Here is a 7,270-nt window from a genome sequence, read left to right as displayed (position 1 = left end):
GGGTTAACATAACAAAGGGACAAGTGTAGGTTTTTATTGCAGAAGGTGGAGTACCTAGGATATTTGATAACAAGAGAAGGAGTGAAACACAAAATTGATTTAGTGGATGTGATAGTGAATGCAGAGGTACCCAATGACAAAGACAAACTAAGCTCTTTCATGGACTTGGTAGAGTATTACTCTACGTTTGTCCATGACTTCGCCCACAAGACCAAAACATAGAGAGTGCTGTTGAGGAAAGGGAGAAAACTTTCTTGGGGTGAGGAACAGCAAACTGCTTTCACACAAATAAAAAATGACATTGCCAATGCAGGAGTCCTTATGCCATTCCATGCCAGCTTGAAAACTATGATTAAAGTGGATGCCAGTGAAGTTGGTATTGGTGCACTGCTGGTGCACCAATTTAATTTAATTTTAATTTTTAAAAATTTATAAAGCGCTCATTCACTGTGCAGTTTCTTGGCGCTAGAGGGTTCCTGGACTGAAGAAAATGCAAAGGACTATGAGCTAAAAACTTGCTGGAACAAAAAAGTCTTGAGAGCTTTGCGGAACTCAGTGTAAGAAGGGGAGAATCTGACAGAGGGCGGGAGACTGTTCCAGAAGGTGGGCGCAAGGACCGAGAATTTCTGGCCTCCCGATCTTTTTTTCTTGAAACAGGGGATAACTAATAAGGATTTGGTGGAAGAGCGTAGGTCTCTGGAAGGGCAGTAATTGGTAATGGCAGAGTTGATAAAGACGGGGGCGGTGTCCCGCCCGGGCTTGATAAGTAAGGCAACCGAGTTTGAAAAGGACCCGCTGTTTGATGGGGAGCCAGTGAAGGGCAGAGAGGAGGGGAGAGGAGTGGTGATATTTGGATAGGCCATGTACCAGGCGGGCTGCCTGGTTCTGCACCAGCTGAAGGCGATGGAATGCGTAAGCAGGGGCTCCATTATAAATGATGTTTCCGTAATCGATCTTAGATAAGACCATGGCCATTACAATCAGTTTGAGTGCAGAAGGGGAGAAGAACCGGGATACTTTCCTAATAATGCGCAAGGTAAAGAAAGAAGAGGAAACAACAGAACTAATGTGGGTGTGAAGTGTCAGATGATGATTAAGTGTTATGCCGAGGGTCTTAACTGAGTGAGAGGGGGTGGGAGGTGGACCAAGAGAGGGGGGCCAGAATGAGGGTGACCAGGGGTTGCCACTGCCTCCAGTCAAGATCAGCTCTGTTTTATCCGGGTTGAGCTTAAGGTGGTTCGCATTCATCCAATCACGGATAAACAGCATGACGGTCTGGAAGCTAGTGGCACCTGGTGAAGAAGGGGAAAAATTAAAAATAAGTTGGAGGTCATCAGCATAATTATAAACTGTGACCTCCAATTGTTGCAGTGCAAAAATAAGAGGTAAAATGTAAAGATTAAATAAAAGAGGAGAGAGAGAGGAGCCCTGGGGGACCCCGCATGTCACCCTACGAGGCGGGGCAGAGAATTCAGCAAGGTGGACTGCCTGAGTACGGTCAGCCAGGAAGGAGCCTATCCAGGTCAGTACCTGTCCCCCAATGCCCGCCGCCTTGACACGGGACAAGAGGATGGAGTGGTCCACCGTGTCAAAAGCGGCAGACAAATCCAGGAGGACCAGGGCCTGAGGGGTGTTGGTATCAAGTCCCTCCCTAAGTTGGTCCTTGACCGAAATAACCACCTTCTCAGTAGAGTGGTGAGGGCGGAAGCCCGCCTGGCAGGGTGCAAGATAGTTACTGTCCTCTATAAAGGAGCTGTGTGCCTGGGTGACATGGGACTCAGCGACCTTTCCCAAATAAGGGAGAAGGGATATAGGGCGGTAATTTGTCGGGGAAGAAGGGTCAGCCCCCGTTTTTTTTTAATATAGGGAAAATTATAGCGGTTTTGAAAGGGGCGGGGACGAAGCCATGCATGAGGCAATTATTCAGAAGGGTGAGGGCAGGGGATGGGCATTCTGAAAAAATCTGGCGAAGAATGCGTGCCGGGCCAATGTCAACTGGGGAGCCCGACTTAACACGCCTGAGTAGAGGGGACAGGGATTCTCTAGTCAGAGCGGGAATAGAGGTGAGGTATCGATTATTGCGAGGTGGCTGGGGGTGAGTGAAACTGGATGAAGGGGAAGGGATGTTGGCTTTGATGCAGGTTATTTTTTCAATAAAAAACTCGTTGAGCGAGTCGCATAGGGCCTGGGTAGGGGGAATCTTCGGCAGAGTTCTGTCCGATGAAGCCAGCTCGTGGACGGTGGAGAAAATCTCACGTGGCTGGCTCTCTGCTGCTAGGATACGCCCAGAGAAATATTTGGTCTTAGCTGCCAGGATGGCTTGTTTATATTCACTGAGTAAGGTGATGAAATGTTGTCTTCGGGTGGGACAATAAGCTCTTCTCCAGGCTCATTCGGCCTGCCGTAGCTCTAGTTTCTTCGCTTTGAGGTCAGGGCTGAACCACTTGTTAGCATTCTGGGTGCGGTTGATGGTAATCCGCTTCAGGGGGGCCACGGGGTCGCAGGTTTCAGTGAGCCAGCGATTTAAGATGGTGGCCTTGGAGTGTGGGGCCAAGCCCGATAGGTCTGGGCAGGTGGCTGTTAACGAGTTGCACAGGGATGGGATGTCAACTTGGTTCCAATTCCTTGTCCAGATGTTTTTGGGGAGGGAAGGTGTTGTTCTATGGCTCAAATCTATGGAAAAAGCGAGCAAAGAATGATCCGACCATGGACAAGGCGAAATAGTAGGGGTCGATGTCGGGATGTTTAGTGTCCAAATTTGATCAAGAGTGTGGCCCCGGATGTGGGTGGGGCCTTGGACGTGCTGGGTGAAGTTAAGGCTGAGAAGCAGTTGGGTAAAGTCTTTGGAAGTGGAGACCTCGGCGGGTTCGGTGGGCCAGAAATTTAAGTCTCCCAACACGAGGACAGAAGCACTGTTGACAGCTAAAGTGGCTAGTAAATTCTGGAAAGCGGGGAGAAAGCCAGGGGATGGCTGGGGTGGCTGATACGCTAGTACACAGGTGATTGGATTTTTAAAGGAAGTGGAACGTACTACAAGACAGTCAGCTGCAGGTAGTAAAGGTGATGCGAGTGTCTGAAAATGGAGTCCCTTGCGGGCAATCAAGGCTACGCCGCCACCTGCTCTCTCATCGGGTCGATCTGCACGAAGCATAGAGTAGTTGGATGGGAGGGCCGCCAGGACGCTGGGTAAGGAGTCGGCTCTGTACTATGTTTCGGTTAAAAACAATAGGTCTGGGGAATTGGAATCTAAGAGATCAAATATTTCAGTCTGGTGTTTAACGGCTGATCTCGTATTCAGAAGGAGGGCAACGGTGGGGGGGGAGGGGGAGTGGGCGTAAAAGGCATGAGCGAAGCAATGCCCAGATTTTGAGCATAAGACAGTATTGCAGGATTTAGCGGCCAGTGTTTATTAAAAGAGCACAGTTGTTCAGAAGTATATGTAAGTGAGCGCGCATAGTGGTGTGCCCCTTGCCCCGGTCGGTCGTGGACGGGCGCAGACGTGCTTGCCTTTGGCGCGCCCGCTGCGCCTACGAGGGAAGCACATTATTTATTAGGGGAGGAAACGGAAGGGGCGTGGCCTCCTGGCGGTGGGCGTGGCCAGTGGCCTCAGAGGAATGGCGTCAAGAAAGATGTGGCCCGCTGCAGCGATATGATCCGCTGCGCGGGGGTGCCCAGAGCAAGGGGAGCGAAAGTGCGAGTGCCCAGGAAGGGGGAGTAAATATCTAAAAACACAGTAATCATACAAGTTTAAAATCGCAGTCCTAGCGTTCTCCCGGCTTCCGCCTCGGGAGAAGAAATAGCCTCTATCTCGCGCTAGCAGTCAGCGCGCTTTAAAAGCCTTTGGCGAGGGGAGGGGGCGTGGCCTCCTGGTGGTGGGCGTGGCCAGTGGCCTCAGAGGAATGGCGTCAAGAAAGATGTGGCCCGCTGCAGCGATATGATCCGCTGCATGGGGGTGCCCAGAGCAAGGGGAGCGAAAGTGCGAGTGCCCAGGAAGGGGGAGTAAGTATCTAAAAACACAGTAATCATACAAGTTTAAAATCGCAGTCCTAGCGTTCTCCCGGCTTCCGCCTCAGGAGAAGAAATAGCCTCTATCTCGAGCTAGCAGTCAGCGCGCTTTAAAAGCCTTCGGCGAGGGGAGGTGGTGTGGCCTCCTGGTGGTGGGCGTGGCCAGTGGCCTCAGAGGAATGGCGTCAAGAAAGATGTGGCCCGCTGCAGCGATATGATCCGCTGCGCGGCGGTGCCCAGAGCAAGGGGAGCGAAAGTGCGAGTGCCCAGGAAGGGGGAGTAAATATCTAAAAACACAGTAATCATACAAGTTTAAAATCGCAGTCCTAGCATTCTCCCGGCTTCCGCCTCAGGAGAAGAAATAGCCTCTATCTCGCGCTAGCAGTCAGCGCGCTTTAAAAGCCTTCGGCGAGGGGAGGGGGCGTGGCCTCCTGGTGGTGGGCGTGGCCAGTGGCCTCAGAGGAATGGCGTCAAGAAAGATGTGGCCCGCTGCAGCGATATGATCCGCTGCGCGGGGGTGCCCAGAGCAAGGGGAGCGAAAGTACGAGTGCCCAGGAAGGGGGAGTAAGTATCTAAAAACACAGTAATCATACAAGTTTAAAATCGCAGTCCTAGCGTTCTGCCGGCTTCCGCCTCAGGAGAAGAAATAGCCTCTATCTCGCTCTAGCAGTCAGCGCGCTTTAAAAGCCTTCGGAGAGGGGAGGGGGCGTGGCCTCCTGGTGGTGGGCGTGGCCAGTGGCCTCAGAGGAATGGCGTCAAGAAAGATGTGGCCCGCTGCAGCGATATGATCCGCTGCGCGGGGGTGCCCAGAGCAAGGGGAGCGAAAGTGCGAGTGCCCAATACCAACAGGTACATAGGCCTGCATATGCAGGTGCACAGGCGAGTGGTGAAGACCATGGTGTTTGCCTCACGCTCTTTGTCGGGGGCTGAGAGGAACTATTCCATTGTAGAGTGGAAGGCATTGTCCATGGCTTGGGCTACATCATACTTTCCACCTTTATCTGGGGAAGCAAACTAGTCGTGAGGACAGATCACAAGCCTGTACTAAAGGTTCTGGGTCGGGAAGACAAAGAAATGCTCAGGCAGATTGTCCAGGTTGGCTGTGAGGATGCAGGACTTTGATTGTAAAGTGGAATGCATTCCAGAATGGAAGTACAATATATTGTATTGTATTGTAATTGCATTTATATAGTGCTTACCACCCTAGACGAGGCGTCAAAACGTTTTTTCGGCGAGTAGCACGCTACTCCGGGACCCATAGAGGATCAGTGTTGAATTAGTATAGTGAAACATGCAAGTACTTTTTAAGAGGTGGATAGGTTAGTCAGTTATTTGGATTTGGAATGATAGCAGAAGGATAGAGGAGGAAAAAAGTTTGTATTTATATAGCGCTTGTTGACGCACGCTATTCAGGAAGCCCATAAAGGATTAGTGGTGAATTAATATGGTGAAATATGAACTAATTTCAGTGGTGGATATTAGTCAGTTATTTGGAGTGAGAAGGATAGCGGAGGGATAAAAGGGGAAGAAAGCTTTGCATTCATATAGCACTTGTTACCCCTGATGGGCGTTGAAGCGCTTTTCTGGCGAGTAGCACGCCACTCTGGAACCCATAAATGATTAGTGTTGAAAATTAGTATAGTAAAATATGATGTAATTTGAGTAGTAGATATTTTATTCAGTTATTTGGGTAGAGAAGGGTAGGTGGCCGGAAAGAAGAGGGAAAGAGGTTTGTATTTATATAGCGCTTGCTACCCCTGTTGGGGTTTTGAAGCACAAGTAGCACGCTACTCTGGAACCCATCAGGATTAGTATTGAATTAGTATGGGGAAACATGAGAATAATTTTAGTGGTGGATATGTTAGTTATTTGGATTGAGAAGGGTTGGGGTGGCTGATTATATGTCGAGACTACACGATACCGCTGCAGAAGTAGGTGACTTATACACAGAGGAGTTGGTGGCTAGTGTGATGGATGCCACTGAGGGGTTGGAGAGTTGTTTCTCCAAGACTGAGTGGATAGTGGCTATTGAGAGTGATAGCTCACTAAAGGTAGTAGTTGAGTTGGTCAAAGAAGGTGTGAGGAGGGAAATCACCTTGCCTGTGGTCGTCAGGCCGTTCCACAAGGTCATGGAGGAGTTATCTTTGCAAAGTTAGGGCATTGTTATGAGAGGTAGTAAATGTGTGCACCCTAGTTTAGTGCGACCAAAGTTGGTACATTTAGCGCATGAGGGTCTTCCGGGTCAGACATTCAAGCCTAACAGGCTGGGAGAAAATGTTTTGTGGCCGGTCATGGATGCCCAGGAGAAAACGTGGGTGTCGGACTGCGGTGTGTGTAAATAATCAGTTAAGCATTAGAGAGAGGGCATGGGGTGTCTCCTCAGGAACAACATATAGCTGAAGTGTGAGAGGTCTGTGAGAAGATCTGTTTGTATTTCTTTGATCTGTTGGTTTTCCTACCTGATCAGGAAAAGCTTGCCGCAATCTTAGTGGATGCCAAATCCAGATGGGTTGAGGTCATTTTTCTGAAGTCCATCAGCATTGGGGATCCAAAATAGCTGTCTTAGGTGAAGTCTTCAGAAGGGAAAGTATCCTGGATAATCTGCGTATTAAGCACGTGTGTATGCTCTTGTACTTTATTCATTTTATTTATTTATTTATTTATTTGTGCGTTTTTATATAGCGTGGACTTTACCCGAAGGTGTCAGAGCGCTTCACAATAGGAACAGAACTGATACATGAGAACAGTACAAGTGAACCAAATACAAAAGCAAACGTTACATTAAATGAAGCAAAAATTACAATCGTGAGCCAACAAAATACAAGCGGTAGCAAACGGTGCATTACGGTAGGAAAAAGTGACGTGTGCAGGTTACAAAAGCGTACAAAGTAAACATAGAGGTATAATACTGCATTATATGGAGGGCACTCAAGCACAAGAACAAACGTTACGTAGGCAATGGTGGCACTTGTGCAGGTATCGAAAATAAACAAATGTAAGTGGTAGAAAACAGTGTGTTACAAGAGAAACTGACGGGTGCATGTTACACACGAGTACCAAACACAGGTAGAAAGATAATACTGCACTAAATGGCAGACTCTCAGACCACAAGAACACACTGGGAAGACACTTCCATAGTCATGTAAAGTAAACTTTTCTATAATGGAAGGGCTTCCTACAGATAATAGAGAGGGCATGGATTACATTTGGAAGTGTCTTTGAAGGAGGAGAACTTTGAGGTTAGTTTTGAAGGCCTGGGAGGAGG

Source organism: Lissotriton helveticus, chromosome 2_2 (genome assembly GCF_964261635.1).
Source record: "Lissotriton helveticus chromosome 2_2, aLisHel1.1, whole genome shotgun sequence".
Classification (NCBI taxonomy): Eukaryota; Metazoa; Chordata; class Amphibia; order Caudata; family Salamandridae; genus Lissotriton; species Lissotriton helveticus.
The sequence above is the reverse complement of the archived record's forward strand: the minus strand, read 5'-3'. Positions refer to the sequence as shown.